At 45.1% G+C, this 17850-nt stretch overlaps 1 long non-coding RNA gene across 2 annotated transcripts in view; it reads right to left on the reverse strand.

Moving 5' to 3' along the window:
- Nucleotides 1–16131, reverse strand: part of LOC116794015 — a 29456-nt gene extending 13325 nt beyond the window's left edge. For both annotated transcript variants that reach the window (XR_004359671.1, XR_004359670.1), the window contains exons 1-2: nucleotides 16056–16131; nucleotides 14738–15555 (exon numbers count right to left, since the gene is read on the reverse strand). This is a non-coding gene — a long non-coding RNA (uncharacterized LOC116794015). The remainder of the gene's footprint in view (nucleotides 1–14737; nucleotides 15556–16055) is intronic.
- Nucleotides 16132–17850: the final 1719 nt, after the last annotated feature.

Genomic DNA, 17850 nt, shown 5'->3' on the forward strand with positions numbered 1-17850 from the left:
TTTCCAAGCTGAAAGTGAGTAAGTAACTCAATAGATCTGCATCTGCAAATCACAACGCACCTTTCATCCATCTGTCAAAACATGTGCACCTGATTGCTTCTGCATCTGCAGATACAGTGCTCAGCATCACACCTGTAACTAACTGTGTAGCTGCATCACTTGGGGTTTGGGCTGTTTTTAATTACTTCCTCTGAAATTCAGGTGGGGCTGGCAGCAAGAGATGCAGCCCACTGGCTCTATCTCCTCACTGAAGATGCAAAGGGTAAAGGGGAGCTGGCGCCCTAAAGCCAAGGCGAGGTGGGAAGCATGATTGTGGTAAGTAAGTTGGTGTAGGAGTAAAGGAAAGAGTAGGAGCATGGACTTCTAATGGCAGGTGAGCTGAGGAAGCTAAGAAGTGATGGCTAAATGCACATGCTGTTAACCTGCACCTTCTCAGACCAGCTAACAGCCTGGCACAGTCCCCGTGCTGATGTTTGTGGTGACATGAAGTGCTCGAAGTTCCAAGAATGTCTCAGTGTAACCCCATGGGTCCTGCCAGTCATGATCCATGGAAATCACAGTGTCACCTGCTCCCAGGCTGGTGGCCATGCCATGAGCTCAGGCCATGCAGGAGCAGCAGGCTTCTCCCAGCAGGGCCCAGTAGCAAACTGCAAAAGCTCTTACAATACTGAGAAAGAAGCTAATTTCTTACCAATCATTTGTCAAACAACATGTAATTAAATAGCACAGTAATGCATCTTTGGGTCTTTAGGCCATTTGTTTTTTTCCTCACTGTTTGTGGCACACTCCTACAGCACTTCAAGGCTACTGCACACTGCAGAGCAGTGGAGGAATAGAGTTATAATTGAAGAATTAACAAGTGATGTCATAAAACAATGTACTTAAAATAAAATGCATAATTAAAATAAGTGAACCAAAAAAATAAAAGATGTAACAGCATACACACACAAATGTTGACAGTAAGTCTCATGTAGGAACTGAAATATGTAATTTAAAGGGAAAATATAGCACCATGGTGGTTAAATAAAATTGTGGCAAACTTCTCAGTGATTTGCCAAAAAAAATATAATAACGTTGTAAAAGAAGTATTCTCTGAAGTTAACAAGTCTGGACCATAAAACAGTCCTTTGGTGGCTCCCTGTGTCATTACTTGCTACCAAGGCACTGCACTGATGGGCTCAGTGGGATCGCTGGATTCAGCGATAGATCAGTAAGCAGGAAAGCAGAGTTCCCACCAGATTTCCTGCCTGGAGAGTTGTTAGGATCCGTGCTAGTTCTTTAAAGAGCAGAACTGTGTACAATACTGCACTCAAAAAGACCCCGTTAGGAATATAATCTTCTGCTACAAATGAGATGGTTGGGGGGAAAAACCACAGGAAAGCCAAAAGGAAAAAAAATCAACAACAACAAACAAGACTGCTTGACTGAAGTTCATTGTAAAAATACAATTTTTGAGGAGCTTTGCATGCTGCTTGTATCTCTGCTCTTGGGAAGGCCAGAGAGGGGGGAACCCCTGGCTGCCACCTCCTCCTCCGGGCCAGGCTCCAGGCTGCTCATCCTGGATTCACCCCAGCTGGCTGTCACTGCTGTGGGGCACCCAGCATGGAGCTGGAGGGTGCCAGGAGGTGCCCATACCTGCAGTCATGTTCATTCACAGCATGTAAAGTCCTCTACTCCAGTTTCTCTGCTTTCTTTCAGCACATTTATTTTTTTTAAACTCAAGACACTAGAAAAGATTTTAAAGCATGAGGCAGACGTGCTTTCCAAGAATAATTGCTCTTTGGCTGATGCACGGGAGCTCTGCTCATGCATTTCTGGGAGATGCCTGCAGACTGCTAACTGCTCTGGAAGCCTTTCAGCCTTTGCTGCCTGCAAATGGCATTATTATTCACTAATAGCCTTGGCTCACCATGTTGTCTTTTGGTTAGTTAGCAGCTATTCTGCAAGTCAGAGACAGGGAAAGAGGAACATATGTTTAAGCAGTAGCCAACTTCTGACCTGTAAAAAAAAAAATCCTGGAAGGTTTTCTCAGAGCAATCCCCACCATTAGCTGGGGAGTGATTAGGAGGGAACGTGTCAGCACTGGGAGGGGTTGTCCACCCCACCTCCCACGAAACAGCTGCTGTTTCTCAGGCAGGTTTCTGGAGAGGAGAAAGCAGAGGATGCTCGTGCTGTCTCGCTAACCCTAAGACAGCTGCTGCCACAGGGTCACGGAGCAGGAGGTACAAGGGTTTCATGGGGGTAGAAAGAGAGAAAACTTGATGTGGTGCCTGACTCTGAATATCTATGGTGCAGCTTTTCCAGATCTAGATGGCTTTTCAACGCATCTACATGACAAATATTCATATACCTCATTAAAAGTCAGGAGAACTTAATAATAAAATTTTTCCTGCTTTGTTTTTTTCCTAAAGGTTAGGGATTGTGTTTGTTTCATTTTGTTTCTCCAAGGTTTCTTGCTCACTTGCTCATTTCTTTTTGGATATTGTAGGATTCTGTTATTTACTGCTCAAGCAATCCCAAGAACTGCTCTACTGACATTTCACAGTATTTAGTATTGACCAAACACTACATGATAAATCTTTATAATACTCCAGAGAGACCATCAAGGGAGCAGTTACAAATGTATACATTGCAGTGCGTTGTGTACTGGGTTAAATGAAATATAAAATCACATTGCCAGCCTGGGTACTAATGTCTCTATCAGTATTCCATCACACCCCAGGTGCAGGTATGGTGGTTGCCATTAAGACGTCAACATTTGTCGATCACTGCAGATGGTAACTGATGGATCACTCTTTCCCTCAGCACGTGGGGATGGGAATGGGAACTGCAGTAACATCAGTATCTCCCCCCATCCACTGCTCAAACCTCATGGGGAGTGGTGAGAACCTTGACAGACAGATGGATGGACAGAGTGGCACAGAGAGAGCCATGCAGCCATTCAGCATGGTCACCCACTGCCCTCCTACTTGCTAAGCTTTCTGCTCAGGGAACAGAACAATTTCAAGCTCTCAGAAAGTTTGGGATTAGTTTTGAGTTTTGGTTAATTTATAGCCAAGTTGATTTCACTATCATTAGCTTTTGTACGTTCAAACACGGTTTAATTTTCTTTGGAAGATGCAGACGTGTGTACAGCCAGATAATGCCCTGTTTATTTTACTGTCTAATTCATCACTTGAAGTGCAAGGCTATAGGTTGAGAGACCAAGACTTATGCACAGTCCCATACCCCTAAATCAGGCCAATAAAAGTTAAATTCACACTGTTTGCAAGCACTTTATGCAGATGGAAAATGTCACCTTGTCTGAAATACTTTATGGCGCGATGTTGAAGCAAAAAGAAATCCCACAGTGAGAGATTAAAAAGCTTCACTAATGCTTAGCTGGGAGGCACACGGCTCTGCGCCGCCTCCTCCCCGTGCAGTGGGGAGGCTTTGCTGGGTAGCAGTGTCTGGCTGTTGCTCTGGCTGTGCACAAAACATCTCCATGAGCTCCAGTGCACCAACACCCTCCTGGGCATCACTCAACCCAATCTGGAGCAGTGCTGAGCAGGGTGGCCACAGGGGACATGGTCAGCCCCACCAGTGAGGAGCTTGTTGCGCGAAGCTGCCAGAGCTGTTGCTTCAGCTCAGGCTCGTCTCACTCTGTGGCTTTAGTTGTGGGACAAGGGTTGGGAGAATACTCCTAAGTGGATTGTTATGCCATATATATTTTACTACTTTGTATCAAGGGTATTCAAGCCACCTCTGTGATGTCTCCTGCTACCCAAGACAGAACCAGGTGCTACGACCCTGGTGGGAAGTTAACATTTTTAAAAGCAGCTTATAAATTGCAGAAAGCACATGCTAACTTGGCTGACGGGCCTCTGCAGAATGAACACAGCCACAGCTATAGCCCATGCAGCAAGCACTGGGCTGCCCAAGGGCTACCCCAGCTCAAGAGAAGCCCTGCTGTGACCTCAGGTCCACAGGACCCAGGGATGTACAGAACCCTGCTCCCTGCTGCCAGCCCTGCACCGGGCAAATACGAAGTCACTGGAAAAGAGCATTCCCGAACCTGTGGGCTGTGCAGAGTCACACTTACTGAAGCAAAACCAGCAGCCTCAAAAGCCCAATTCCCAAGCGGGAGAGGCATAAATCGTGGGTGGAGCTGTCACCTCACCATCCGCCCGTGTCGTTTCTCACGGCCGCCAAAGCAGGAGCAAGAGTGATTCCCACTGCAAACTTCCCAAAGCTGCTCTGAAACCCTTCATCCCCCTCCCCACCGAAAGGCAGGGGGATCGCCTGTCTCCCTGTGCTCCGGCGGCACGGCTGACTGTAGGCAGAGCATTAAATGCTCTGAAAGCATTTTTACAGTGGGGAAGTGGAGCCTCTGCAAACAGCTAATGGGTGTATTTCAATTCCCTATTAATTGCATATTTATTACTCGGCTGCTGCAAGGAAACGTCATGTTACGTTGATTAAAGCTTTGCAAGCTGTACAGTAAATATTTTAAACAAAAAAGGTTTTGATCTCTGTTGCTGTTGGGAAGGGTGGGGGGAAACTGCCACTAGAGCTGCTATAATTAGCAAACTCCATTGCAGACAGTATTTCCCACAGGCTCTGCAACATGCTTCGTGTGTGTCTGCATGTATTTAGATAGAATATTATTTTATGTATATGTTATCTATAAATTATATATATATTTTTATATCTATATTGTGTGTAAGGGAAAAAGGAAGAAAGAAGCAAAATTGTGCTGCTATCTCACATCTTGCAGACTGGAAAGATAAAAGACTTAAAAGGCAGAAAAGAACAGGGGATTCTGGTGCACTGACTGAAGTTTGGGTGGTTAGATGACCCGCCTGCCAGCCCTGGCTGCCCAGATAACGTCTGATTAATTAAGTCCTTGCCTGTACATGCTTCTGTTACAAACTGCCACGTCTCTGCCCATATGCTTTTGGTCTCCCTCTCTTGCTGGTGTCAGTACTGGTCCGTATGTGCGGGAAGATTTCACTGGCGCAGATTTTGTCAACATCACCCAGACATAGGGCAGAGATGGCCAGCCACAGCCATCCCGAGCTTTGTCTCCTGACCATCTGTGTAATGTCATCAACATATCCCAACAGCAGAGAAAAAACAGTCCATATTTCTGACAGACCAAATCATCTTCATCTCATGTTCAGCCCCTGCTCACCTTCTGCACAAGAAGCTGCTAAAAACAAAACCCACAGCAAAAAATTATGCCATCAATATGTGACCAACAGAAGTTTTACTGCTGTGCTCCCCTCAAAGGTGCTCAAGTATCTCTCCCAGCCCTGCTTTCCCCAGCCAGCAACAGAAGCAGGGTCCCGGCTCCAGCCCCCTGTGCTGGCCAAGGGCAGCTCCCTCTTCCTCCAGCTTTTCTCTTCTTGACATGTGACATGAATTAGAGAAGACATCAGTCATACCCAGCCAAACAACCATGGATACCTGCCACAGGACAGGACAAGCTAAAATGACACTAATATAGGAGAGACAGCTCCAGCTAATAAACCCAGTGATTTACGCTTGTGGGCAAACTCGAGGGGTGTTGCTGGGAGGTTCAAGCAGCCCAAGCTTGGCTCCAGGGCTGAAAGACCAGCTTTAACACAAAGTAGTGTTGAGCTTTGACAAACCCCTTAAGGGCCAATACGCCCTTCAGGGCACAAATTCATTGGTATCTTCAAACTCGATGCCTGTAATCCCCGATCCCACTGCGTGGAAGGCAATGCCCCCATCCCTTGGCCTGATTTATTTTGTCTCATAGCCCTGAGCGCAGTCGTGGTGCTCCCTTTGCCAGTGTTTTCCGAGCATTCGTAGCTGCTGTAGGCAAACCGATGGGCGATTTTTAGGAGCAAAATTTGTTGTTGTCAAGTCTTAGAAGTTTATTAAGCCACAGTATTTGACTTGGCTCACTTCCTGCAGTGGCTCTCTTTTGGAGCTGTGTGATTGCAGAGGATGCAGCAATTATTAACAGTAAAACAAGTTTCAATCTCTTATGATTGTACATGAAGGCTCAGAAGTGTGAACCTTCAAAGGCACAAAATGCAGAAAGCAAAACCAGAAATTATTCAGAATTTATTTCTTCAACAAAGGTTTCTGAAACCCATTTCAAAATTCAAGGGACCTCATGTCTGATTTTTGAAACAAAAGTTGGCAGTGCTAAAACTAAATGAGCCATATTTACATCTCACTGATTTCTGTGAATGAAAGGATGGAGGGGGAGGTGTGGGGGGGACACAACTCCGTTTGGCAAGTCCCAGTGCAGAGAAAAGAACTTAAATAAACAAAGCAGGAATGGAGTACTTTCAAAAAGAATCAAACAGCATGGACCATTAATGTTTTAAGAGATAGGAGCTGTATGTGAGCCAACCATCCCCAAGATATTTATTCCCTATCTTTAAAATAGGGAATTGCATTAGAACAGGTAGAATCTTTCAAAGCCGGGAAAATTTTTAAGGGCACTCACTATACTTTAAAGAAGACTTCAAAAACCATCTCCAGTATTGAGCTGAATAAGTTGGAGAGATTTGTAGGTTATAGCAAGGGAGAGTGATGGGAATACATACGAAGCAAGCTGGTTACTGCAGTAAACAAACGTCCCCCAAACTAACAGCAAGTGCTTCAGCTCGGGAACAAATGGCCTCACATCTAGAAATACATTTTAAAGTAAGACAAGGTGCTGGGTAAACACCAGCCAAGAGCTATAAACCATTGTTATAGAAGGTGAAAGCCAACTAGCCTTGGCCATTGGGTTGGCGAGGAAGAGCAAAGCCAGACACCCTGTTTTTCACAGACTGAGATGTAGCCTTGGGGAAGCCAGCCCCTGAAGGCTTTGAAATTAAAAATGATGAAAAAGGAGAAGTTTTCATTACAAAGGAGGACAACATAACACAGCTATAGAGGCAGAGCTTCAAACAGTGCTGCTTTAAATCTGCAACAAAGCCAGCAACTGCACCGGAAGAAAGCGGCTCTGCGCCGCTATTCATCCCACACCATCAAGGGCAGCACACAGCTCGCCTTGCTGTGCATCCCGGCTGGGTGTAAGAATGAACTATTTTATCTCAAGGAAAGAGACATTATCATTAATTGACTTGCATAGTGCTTTTCTCTAATAGCTGGGTGCTGTAAAACAGAGATACTGTAATCATGCCGGGAGTTTGAAAATTAACAAAGATTGCTGGGCTTTATTTCCCTTCAAAAAAAATATGTAAGAAACGCCACCCCTCAGCCCTGCCAGCTGGCAGCACCTATGACAGTGGGCAGGCTGGGTGACCCCAGCATCCCCAGCCCAGCCGTGCCCCTCACTGCTGCCTCTGGGCCAGGTGCCTTCAATTCCCACCTTCACCTCTGCAGAGGTCTTCTCAGGCAGGTCTGGCGCTGTCCTTGTGGTCACAGTTTCCAGCTCCTCTCCCAAGCACAGGAGCTGTGGCAATGACTGCAGGAGGCTGCTTTTCACATTATCAGTATGACTGTAACCCTGTGTAACAGCCCCAGTTAACCTGCTTTCCCACAACTGTCCTTTGAATGATCCCAGCAGACAAAGGTGATTGTACCTCCTGCATCCTTGCAATATTGCCTTCCTGCAACATTAGGATTTATTATTACTATTATTAATTTTAAAAACCATTTGGATCTTCTTTTTAAGGATTTATTATTATTTTATAATTACTATTCTAAAATACAGAATAATTATTTTGAGGACTTTTTATTAAAATTATAATCCCTTGGACTCTGTCAGCTCTCCATGTTGTTTCAGGGATGGACTGAGAAGTTCAAAGGCTTCTTTGTTTGTCCATAGCTTGGGGCAGATGGAATCCAGGGCATGCCCAAGGCTGCTGTAATGGATGCTGTTACCCCTTCATGAGCCAGTGGAGAGCTTGCCTAAGGCAGTGCAGCCCAGGGAGGCTCCAGCCTGACTCGGTGCCCGTGACTGGCTGCAGGGCTGGACCAGGGTCTTTGAGTCAGCCCAGCACTGTTCAGTGAAGTTATTTGCACCTCATGTGCTTTCAGGGACACCTCTCCTATCCCCCCTGAAGGCAAACATCTTCCCAGATAGCGTGAAGAGTCCTTAGTATAATATAAGATCAGGTCCAGGACACTCCATTACCAAGAAGATACTTAACTAATGTTCAGCTTGTAGTAGGAGGTCACAGGAGATTTATCTGAAGAGATGCACATAGAAAGAATTAGCAGACAAGCCATTTCACAACCTCTAATACCCTCACCTTCTTAGTTGCTCAGCTGAAATGCCTTCAGGGATACGTTTTACAGGAGCTCAGAAGTGAACTGGAAACTGCTTAGATCACACAACTTATGCATTTTAAATAGCAGTGTAAAATACCGTGCTTTACAAAAGCCCGGTGTTGTACGGAGGAGGAAAGGAATGCTCTGAGCAGGGAGGCTCAAAAAGTTGCAGGAACTACAATAGAGAAAATCCCACATACAGCAAAACAAATCTGTGACTTACTAAAGTTTATGATTAAAATTTAAAGACTGTTCAAGTTTTATTCCCCGTAGCTCCTGCTCCCTGGACAAGAAGAGACAGAGAGAGACTGACCTTGAATAATTAAGCTGGTCTGTGGCACCAGATCAATTGCTAGTATTGGCAGAACTCCACAATCATGCATTTTGAAATGCAAGTGTCAAAGTGCATGTAACTATGGGACTTTTGGTGCAAAGCAGCCAATATAAAGGAGAAGAGGTGAAGAGTGAGAGAAAATAGATTGTGGAGTTTTGAGCACAGTCATGGGGGAGGGATGGGGAAAGTTTCCATTTCCTAATTCTAACAGGGCAAAAATTGCAGCTGACGGTTGGTTGGTTTTTCCTCCTATAACCTTGTATAAGTCACCTGGAACAAGCTGAATGTCTCCTGAGTGACTTAAATCCATCACTAGTTCTGAAAACAGACTCTGAGCAAGTACCAGTCAATGGTTACATTGAAAATAAACTTTGTAAATCCAGGGAAATATCTCTGTTCAACATGAATTACTGAACAAACCTGAAGGTGTTTGAGTACAGGTAGGCATTTCCAAATGTGGTGGGCATTTCTGCTGCTGTTTCTGCCCTCCCTCAGATCCTATAGCACTAAGGTGACCCACCAGAATGGAATGTGGTGAATCTTATAACAGCCAGGAAAGCCTTTATATTAACATCAGCCAACTAAGACTTTGTATTAATTTCAGGAGCCATGGGAACTCCTATTTAAATCTCTTCCCAATCCCTTGACCTACAGCTGTGTAGGTGGAAGAGCAGCATCGGGCAGACAAGGTAATCATTGTGTTCCCAGTGCAACAGTCCTGGAAGATGTCCTTGATAATGGCATTATCCTTAAGGCTCTCTGCCAGACACTTTGAAACAAAATTCAAGACCCCTGAGGTGGTCTTCCATTGGAAGGGCAAAGGATGGCATGCAGAGAGGATTTTTATGCACAAAGACTCAAAGTCTTGCCTGCCCAAAGGCTCTCTCCAGCCATGAGGAAGGTGGCAAGATGTTAGCATGGGTGTCACAAGGCATTGGGGACTTTCCTGTACCCTCTTGTAGGGTGGCCTGTCCCGCTCCTGCCAAAGGGAGAAACAGCATGGTAACAAGGGAAGGGAGAAGACATGGCCATTTCATTACTAGTGCCATAACTTTCATAGCACTTTTTGTGGTGTCTAGTTTTTTCCAGAAAGCTCCAGCCCCTCGAGTCCTGTGATGATACAACATCAGCATCCCCAGATCTAGTTTTGAAGCTCATCATGAGTTACAATTTCCAGTTTTCTCGGGTATATTTTATGCCTGCAAATTCCAGAAAGAAATCAAAATCAACCCAAATATATTTATCAAGGAATGATGCTGATTCTTAAACCAAATCATTATCTAAAACACTTTTTAATGAATACATTGGTGGCCATTCAGTAGTGATCTGAAGACCTGGCTTAAAGTACAGTGGGAGGAAATGGAGAAAACATGATTATGGGCAGCTGCTGGTTAGATGGGCTGGAGAGGAAGGGGGACAACGTCTTCCTCATGTTCTCCCAACCCATGAACACCCTTTCCAAGTACAGAGAGGACCCTGTGCTCACTCCGATGTGAATATACAGGAAGGCGGGTGCCAGTGAGGAGAGTGAGAAGAGAGAGAAAAGCTACACCATCCCTGTGCTACTCCAGCTCCCACTAATGCTGGCACATTATAGGCCTTTCAGTGCCTTTGTTCTCCTCCTTCCATTTCATGGGCTTTTGGTTCACACAGCTTCTACAACAGAGTGAAAGGGAATCAGCAGCCTGGGATCCCCTCCTCAGTGGAGATGCTTTGAAACTTTCAAAGAACCCAACTCTTTCCCCACATCCCTGTTAATATGCACCAACTCTGCTCTTGATGCACTCCATTGTAAATGATGTATGAAATGAAATCTCCTCGCTCGCCTAATGCAGAGAAGAAAGGCTCTGTAGGCAATGCTACAACATTCCCGTCTAGAGATAAAGGCAGCAAAACCTCAGACTCCCTATGAACAATTTTTTTTTTTAAGTTGTTGCTCTTCAGTGTTGGTGCTTCTCCCTTTTTTTTTTTTTTTACAGAGTGGGGATTTGAATTCAGATTTCACAGAGAAATCCAAACCACTTAAATATATTTCTAAGCCTTTCACAGCAATTCTGTGACTGTTCCCATCCCCTCATCAGAGGGAATAGCAGCAGCAAATTCATTAGCCCTACAAAGAAGCAGAGTGAAAAGAATGGTTTAACACTTGCAGGAGGGCTGTGGATGTGGGGGATCGGCAGTGAATATTAAGCTTGATCTGGATTTGAGACCTCCTTCCAGTTTTATGTGAAGCTGTTTCAAAATCAGAATGTATCGACAGTCTCCAAAGGGAAAAGGGATCAACGCGGACTGGGAGCTGCCATGGGAGCGAAGTCTGAAGGTCGGCAGTTTAAAACAGCAAATACTCCACAGGCTGTTTCCAAATGATGGATTAGTTGAGGGCAAAGGGAAAGTCACTGGAAGGGAGAGTGGAGAAGGTGACTGAGACATTGCAAGAGGCACAGAGTGAGTATCTGCTGGTGATAAATAGCCATGTACAACTGCTTGTGAAGCACTCAATATGAGTTTACTCCAGATGGACCAACCTCAGCAGCTCCTGGGCTCATTGGGAGCCCTAGTGCCCTCTGTGCACTCACCCCTATCTCCCATGGAGCCACACCACAGCTGTCCTGCTTTGGCCAGGTAAAGCCCAGCTGGGGAGGAAAGGGTCTGTGCTGGCAGAGGACAGGTGGGATTAGAGCTGCATGTCCTTCGCTGCCTTTTGGCAAGAGCAGCAAGCCAGAGGGGTGGTCCCTGCTCTCCCCACATCCCCAACAGGTACCTTGTCTTCTCCACTGTGACACTGGTACTGCAGAGACGACTGAGCGAAGCTTTGCAGGAATAAGAGACTAACAAGCCGTGTTGTGTGAAAGCAGACACAAGGACCCTCCTGCAGCAGGTCCTACTCTTAGGCCAAGAGTCAGACCTCCATACTGCTGGATTTTTTGGCTTCCTCTGGCCAAAGAAATATACCCAGACACTAACTGCCTTTGTCCTCTGCAGCCAAGACTGAAGGAGGCCCTGTCCTTTGGGCTGATACACATTTGGCCCATGCTCCTGGTGCTGCTCCTGCATGGTATGGGCTGTTTCTCTTGGCTCCTGCACAGTACCATCAACACACACTGCCATCACAGTGCTGTTGCCACGAGCAATAAACTCTGCTTAGGCCTTAAAAAGCTTTAGTAAACTTCTAGGAATGACATTTTCATAGCTGACAGATGAGCCACCCTGATGGATTATTAGACACGGTTAACCATCTTTGCTAGACTTTACGTTACTAGTGAGTTTTAGGGGCTTTGCTTTCATTTTTCTTTCTCTTTTGTTTGTTCTGAGCAGCACCTCTCAGAATGACAAAACACAATGCTTCAAGGCAGCGGCTGGAGCTTGAAATTAATAGTAAAAAGTAGTTGAGCTGATGTTTGGTTGCAGAGTCATGCTAGCAAATGTGTGTGTTTCATACAGCTGTGGTACTCATGAGCAACCTCCTTGGCATCCCCATGTCCACATCATCATTGCCAGGGCAGGCAGGGGAGCAGAAAAGAGTCCCAAGGCTGGAAAGAGACAAACTGCTCAACAGCAAGATTTCCTAAGCACCACTGAGACAAACCACTGTCACCACTGGTGACAAACACGAACAATTCCATAGCACAGAGGTCCACACTGACCCTCCCACCTGCATTTGCCTCTCCTGGCACATGATGCCAGCTCCCATGCTGCTGATTGCAGGGACATGGAATTCATCAGCCCTGAGGAATACACATTTATTGAAACACCACAGACACACTGTTACATCTGTAATAATTCTGCTCTTTTTAGACATAAGAAGGTAAAATCTGTGTGAGTTAAAAGTATTTTCAAAAAAAAAAAAAAAGAACTCTAAAAGCCTGAAAGGCCAAACACTTTGAATGGCCAAGCAGTTCTAGCATGAGTTCAGCTAAAGCTGACCTCCTTGCTACCCCTTATTCATGAAGTTAACAGCAAAAATATCTGTTTATCTGAGAATGGCACCATTATTTCATAAAGTGCTTTATTTCTGTATTGGAAAAATCCTCAACATAAGCTGAACATTTATTGCAGGCAGATTTTTTTTCTCATTATTCAAGGGCAAGAAGTGAATAAGAACGGCAGGAGGCCGGCTATTCTTTAGCTACACAAAGTGAAAACGATATTTTGAAGAAGATCAAAACCAGTAGCAAATATCCAGCCTCTTCCATGATATGTCATATTATTTTGGCTGCAGACAGGTGACAGCGACACAGCACCGCAACCCTTGTGAGCAAAATGAGATGCAACAGTTTTTAATCAAACTCTACTCAGGGAACATAAACCAGAGGAAAGCAGGCAAAATAACAAGAGTGATTCTCAGGCAGGTCTGCTTGAACTGTGATTAATAATAACAACAATAAAAATGTTTTGTATTCCCAGACTTTGCCTTATCCTCTATTACTTTTGAAGCACTGCCATCTTATTAAAAAAAAAAAAAAAGAAAAAAAGAAAAAACTTCATATTATTCCCTTCCTAGGACTTTGATAGGGACAAATCTGACAAATAGCCAGGATACTTGTAGCTGGATGGCTACACTGCATGATGTTGGGGAAAATAGAACACCTCTGGTTCTACTTCTGGTTCCCCTTTCACAAACACATCAAAACAAACATATTCAGGACTTAAACCTTCAGGAAAACACACACAACATTTCCTGGCTTGCAAGTTCCTTCTTCTTGCAGGACATGAACATCTCACTGACGTAGCCATCCTTCCTCCTATTTGGTACCACAGGTGGTAGTTCAAGCAGGATAACACTGGAATAAATATCTCAGAAGGCTCAGTCCTGGAAAATGTTAACCATGTAGTAGCTACTCTCTTGGGATAGAGTTTGCTGCTTGAATGATACTGATTGACACCTTAGGGCAGGTTAGTGTAAGGCAATGCTGGTTGTGCTGCTCTCCATGACAGGGCTCAGCAGCAAGGAGCCCATCCCTGTGCTGTCCCTGGGACACACGGACACATGGGAGCAGAACTTTGCTGCTTGCAGGTGTTCCTGGCCACCAGGAATCTGGTATTGTCAGTCCAGAAGTAGAGAAGAAACACAAAGCCAAGCAGAGGGGATTAAGTCATCTCTGCATTCCTACAAAAATCTCCAGGTATTCCTGGGGCGGCACCAAATAAATCAAGACTGAGGCAGAATCAGCACCTGAAGGGGCAGGAGACAACTCTCTGCAGCCGCAGAGTCATGCACAGAGAGCTGGCTTTATAAACACAGCTTTAGGGGCTCTTCATGTGACACAAGCCTGAAAGGATTCTGCCTCGGAGAGTCACCATTTTAAGCTCTTAGAATTCATGAAAACAAATCTGACAAGTACAACGCAAGTTCAAGCAGAGCACTTGAGCACTGCCTGCCTGCCTGCAAGTCACCACTGTCATCTGGGGGTGTGGATTTTCCTCTCCCCAGCAGGAGCAGGCTGGTGCAGAGCACCCCTCGCTCCCGGCGGGTACCCGCGCGGTGCCATCAAACATCAGACATCCCCTCACAGGCAGCTCCGCAGTGAACCTCATGTCAGACACATCAAGTCAGATTGAACCCAGAGGGCACTGTCCAATTATAAAGGAAACCTCAGAAAAGGTTTAGAGTTGGAGAGGGACACACAACAGCTTTACCTGCAATTGCTCAGCCAAGCCTGGCAAACTTGGCAACCCCTGTTCCATTATAGCCATGCTAATAATAATCGTTAATCAGTTATTTAGTCATTCACATGAAAAGCTATGAGCTTTTTTTTTTGTGAAGCTAGTATAAATCAAACTTATAGGCAAAAGAATAAATACAGAGAGACAGCTGTACAGATCACACTGTCACACCAATCACTGCTTAGAAGCACACACTGTAAATAGCAGACAAAATTCACCCCCAGTGGAATGCCATTGACTGCATGGGCTGGAGCTACAGCAGGGATAAATTGGCCTATCAAAAATACATAAAAACTTAGAAACAGAATTCAGTGACGTGTGGAAGCGATTTATCACATCTATGTCACTTAAAATTACATTATCACTAGTAAACCCATTAAATATTATGGGTTACATTAAGATTCCTGAGAGGCCAAACAACAAAGGAGGTGGTAGTGATTGGATGGGGCAGCAGGGGATTCATACACTGGTGGCCCAGGGCCACCAGCTACTCACCTGGTCCTGAGCCAAGCCTGGGGACAGACACAGAGTGCTGCAGGGTGGCAGCCATCAGCTGCACCAGCAGGATGTGACCACGCATGTCCCCGGTGGTACTGGCAGGAGACAGGGCATTGTCACCATATCCACGTAGCAGTGGTGCCACCGGCTCCTCAGTCTATTGTCTCACAAATGGGAGAGTAAGTCCATCGAAACACAGTGCTTTGGAAGCCCAGCATGTTCATCCCCCGCCTGCAGATTTCTGTTGCAACACCCCAGTTCCATAACACCGTCGGAGTGGTGCTGCTCTAGCTGGCTTTCCATTTTCAGCAGCTGCAGTTTGCAAAATGAGCCTTGCAGGGAGTGGGAGGGAAGGGAAGGAGATCTCTTTTTTTGTGCGACTCTCATGGTGTTACCATGATCTCAGACCCCTAGAAAATCATTAGGCTGCTTCACGAACCACTCATCAGTGGTGGGAGCCGAGCTCGCAGTGGTGCCTCCACAGCCAAGTTCAGTGTTTGGTTACAGCAGCAGCCATTAGGTTTGGTGCATGGGCTCATCAGGGAGTATTGCAGAGACATTGTGTATCACAGTGTGTATTTAATGGCAATAATCATGTTTGCATGGAGATGAGCTAAGGAGTTTTGCCTCTGTCTGGGAGTGTCCAAACTCAGCAGTTCTGCCCAGGGACTTGGACTCAGACAGTCATGAGGCTCAGGATGGCTTCAGTGGCAGTCCAGCCTTGCAGGTCCAGCTGTGGAGAGCAGGCACTTAGGAGAGCAGAGCCCGGCCAAGGCAGAGCAGCCAGAGGGGAGTGGGTGGAATGCACAGCCTAGCTGATGGAATAAAAGAACAACCAACTGTTTTCTCTTGGAAAAAAAACCCCACAAGTTGCTAAATTGCCTTACCAGGATTTGATTATTGCAGATACTGGGCCAGGCAGCCTCAGTCACAAAACATTTCATTACTCTCACTACAGCTGTGGGTTGTATTCTCTCATTCACTTACACAGCATCCGTGGCTGTAGCACACGGACGCACCGACTTCTGACTGCACACCACTGTGCTTCGGTCCAGTGGCTTTGCAATTTCCCTCTTCTTATTTTTTAAATTTTTTAAGGACAGCAGGTACACAGGAGCACAAATAGAAGCATTGTATCTTCAAAGATGATAGTAGGGAGGTTCGATAGTACTGTGGGGACATGTACCCTGTGTTTTTCCCTCCACTGGTACAGGGGACAGCTGGGGACCCTGAGCATGGCTGCTGGCTTAGAAATGGGGCAAATCCAGCACAGGCAGCTGGTGAACATTCCCCTGATGTGATCACAGGCTTTTACCTAAAAGAGAGGAGGCAGGAGAAGCCATCCACACTTCCTGTAATCGAGGTGTCATGATGCATTAGTCTGGAGACCTAAAAGAACAACAATTGCATCTTAAACTGTGATAGTTAATTTATTATTGGAGAATTGAAAGGCAAAGTGTAAGAAGGTGTTTTTTTCCACACCCTGGATAGATTGTTAAAAACCAGATACAATAATCTTTTCTCTTTTTTTACCCATGGCTATAAAAACAGAAAGCTACCAATAGAACCAAGAAGACAATTGTATGTCTCTTGGCAACTCATGCCCATGAAATTCTTCACCAAATATTTCTAGCAAGAATTGCTAACAACCTCAAACTGTATGACTGCTTGTTGTTCTTCTGCTAATTGATGTTCTTACACAGCAGCATACCTAATACCTGCCTCTTAAATCGAATTTTATTAAAATTCCTTAACAGTGCAATGAGAAATAATTATTTGGTCTTTTATCCATTTCTGATTCCAAAATCCCAAAGCATTTTCCTTGCATCTGGTATGCTTTGTAGGCAAGAGCTTTTATCCCCGAGCAACTGAAGGATGCACCAGGGTAACAAAACTTGGTGCAACCTAAATAATGTTACACATGAGCAGACAGCAAGGCTGGCAAGGGAACAGGCTTTCCTCCCAGTTCTCACCTAACCCACGGGAGGCTTTTTGATTTTGAATGGACATGCAAGAGCGTTATTTGTTTTTACATTTCTGTTCTTCTCTCCTGACCAAACCTTATTCCTCAAAGGAACAAAAATATCCCAGAGATGACCAGCTTCTTGGGAGCAGTACAGATAATCTGATTTGTTTCTCAGCTGGTTTTATCCCAGTTCTAGAAGGATGGTGTCCATGACATGGTTTCAGGCCTGTGCCCGCTGTCGAGCACAATTGGGTGCTGCAACACTCTGGTCATGGGCTCAGGTCTGATCCCCCACTGGTACAGCAGGTCCTGGCACTGCCCCATGGATGCTCAGGAAAATGATACTATTTGGCTATACTCTGTACAGCTTAAACCTAACTAATTCTTCCCTGAGCACCCAAATAACTGCAGCACAAATCACGTCACTGCAGTTATCTCCACCTAATACAAGCTCCTGGACAACACTTCAACATATCTGAAAGAACTAAAAGAAACAACAAACTAAAAGAAGGTAGATTGAGGTGAGATATAAGGAAGACAATTTTTACAATGAGGGTGGTGAAACACTGGCACAGGTTGCCCAGAGAAGCTGTGGATGCCCCATCCCTGGAAACATTCAAGGTCAGGACAGGGTTCTGAGCAATGTGAGGTAGTTGAAGATGTCCCTGCTTGTTGCAGGGGGTTTGGACAAGATGACCTTTAAATGTCCCTTTCAACACAAACTATTCTATGATTAGATGATAAAACCTGGATGCATTATTTCTTTCATCATGAGATTCTCTGTTTCCAAAATCCTGGTATATCCAGCCATCTCCTGCATGGCAAACAACTACAAGCCATTAACATCCAGAGATGCTTTGAAGTGCTAGTGAATTGTTTCCATGCTCAATGGATTATGCTACTAATCAAATCTGACATATGACTAGCCCGAATACCTAGGCCTTATTCACAGCTGGAAACATATCAAAACCAGCTTAATCAAGAGGTGGTCTTTGGATTAAAGCCAAAGTAAAACTTTTCCAAAGTTTTCCAAATTTTGATTACTGGATGTGGGTAACAGGAAACTGAAATATATTAGTTAAGTCTGTGCAGCTACACAAGGTAAAAGCAGCATAAATGTTCACTGAAGGGTTTGGGATAAGAG

Source organism: Chiroxiphia lanceolata, chromosome 14 (assembly GCF_009829145.1).
Source record: "Chiroxiphia lanceolata isolate bChiLan1 chromosome 14, bChiLan1.pri, whole genome shotgun sequence".
In the NCBI taxonomy this organism is placed as follows: domain Eukaryota; kingdom Metazoa; phylum Chordata; class Aves; order Passeriformes; family Pipridae; genus Chiroxiphia; species Chiroxiphia lanceolata.